Here is a 2,140-nt window from a genome sequence, read left to right on the forward strand (position 1 = left end):
CCGGGTCATTTAGCTGCCTGTCGTGTTTTACCAGTCTGCCCAGCCTAGAGTGTCCGATATCTGTAATGAGAGGTGGCCGCCCAGCCACATGACCTCTGGACGTGGTTTCAGCTTGGTTTCGCCACGTGTTGAAGACTCTAACCACGGCACTCCTTGAGCATTCCGAAATGATCGTGCTGAGCCTCAGGGTCACCACAATTTGCGCACGGTTAAACTCAGATCGCGCCCATTTGCCATTCTACATACGGACAGTATGCTCACTCACATTATATGGGCTGTGCGTGTATCTGACGTGCAGTCATTCCTCACCAGGTGACGCTGCTATGGCCAGGACGGTTTTACGTAGGCAGTAGGTCGGTGGTCGTAATGTTCTAGCTGATCAGTGTACTTTGGAGTGTGGCCGCTAAGTGAACTAATATCGAGGGCGGGAGGCGCCACCGAAGAAACCACAGCAAAAAAACGCCTGTATCCCAAAGTTTCCTCCCATACTCCACCGGCTACTGTTAACGCTAAAACCATTTCACCATATGGTATTAGCTAACAGAGGTCTAGTAAAGAGGAAATAATAGAAAAACGACGTGCAATATATAATGCAATTGTCAATGTTTAAAAATAATAAAATGTTGCAACAAAATTGTCAATTAATAAAGTTAATAAAACTGTGGTGTCACCGCCAAACACCACACTTGCTAGGTGGTAGCCTTTAAATCGGCCGCGGTCCGGTAGTATACGTCGGATCAGCGTGTCGCCACTATCAGTGATTGCAGACCGAGCGCCACCACACGGCAGGTCTAGAGAGACTTCCCAGCACTCGCCCCAGTTGTACAGCCGACTTTGCTAGCGATGGTTCACTGACAAATTACGCTCTCATTTGCCGAGACGATAGTTAGCATAGCTTTCAGCTACGTCATTAGCTACGACCTAGCAAGGCGCCATTATCATTTGCTATTTATCTTGTGATGCATGTACCGTTAAGAGCTATGTTCACCACTTATGGATTAAAGTTAAGTATTCCAGCAGCTTCGTACTTTTCTTGCTAGTATAATTACTTTACCTGTTCCAGACCTCACGCCATCCTGCGTGAACTTAAACGCGTGCCTTTCGGCTTCCTCTCATAGTGACTTGGCTGTCTTGCCAAGTCACAACAAAAACTGTAGCTCAAATTATATAGAGTGATAAAACAGTACTATAAAATATAAATGGGGCAAAACTGACAGACTTCAAATTATACGTCATAGTGGAAGATATTTCAATATACAGAGTACATCATACTAATAATGCAAGGCTATGGGTGCAGATAGGCAACGGCCTTGCCGCAGTGGATACACGTGTTCCCGTCAGATCACCGACGTTAAGCGCTGTCGGGCGTGGCCGGCACTTGGATGGGTGACCATCCGGGCCGCCATGCGCTGTTGCCATTTTCCGGGGTGCACTCAGCCTCGTGATGCCAATTGAGGAGCTACTCGATCGAATAGTAGCGACTCCGGTCAACGAAAACCATCGTAACGACCGGGAGAGCGGTATGCTGACCACACGCCCCTCGTATCTGCATTCTTAGCTGTGGATTACACGGCGGTCGGATGGTCCCGATGGGCCACTTACGGCCTGAAGACGAAGTGCATGGGTGCAATAGTATAAGACAACGTTTGGGGTAAGTTAAATAACCATAGCCCATAAAATCTTCATTAACGGGGAAGTCAGTGTGACTAGTAAACTCCAAAAATACTAACTATGTACATGGCCACAGAGTTACACATTAGGTACTAATCTGAGGAACAATACATTATGTACGACCTAGTAACGAAAACTTGAACCTAGTTTTGAAAAAAATTATGCGAAACCACACTACTATCATGTCACTCACTCCCCGAAGATCAGGGGACGAGATGTTACAGATACAACTTAACGCGAAGACAACCAAATACAGCCTCAACTTCTATCCATTTCATTAAGAATGACAAAATCGAAATGCTTGTTTGAATTTTTCTACTCAGCAGGTTTCCTCGGCGCCTATGCTGCGCATCGCACACGCGTCGGCCGCATCTCGTGCGGTACCTCTGTCGCAGCCAACGGAGGAGGAGCAAATTAAATCCCACGCGGTGGCGGAAGGCGCGTCGCGGCGGTCCTTAATATCTATTAG

The 2,140-nt window shown here is 47.1% G+C and overlaps 1 pseudogene; it reads left to right on the forward strand.

The window, feature by feature from the left end:
* The first annotated feature begins 1,300 nt into the window (after positions 1-1,300).
* Positions 1,301-1,418, forward strand: LOC124803967 (annotated as a pseudogene).
* Positions 1,419-2,140: the final 722 nt, after the last annotated feature.

This window comes from Schistocerca piceifrons, chromosome 6, assembly GCF_021461385.2.
Source record: "Schistocerca piceifrons isolate TAMUIC-IGC-003096 chromosome 6, iqSchPice1.1, whole genome shotgun sequence".
NCBI lineage: Eukaryota > Metazoa > Arthropoda > Insecta > Orthoptera > Acrididae > Schistocerca > Schistocerca piceifrons.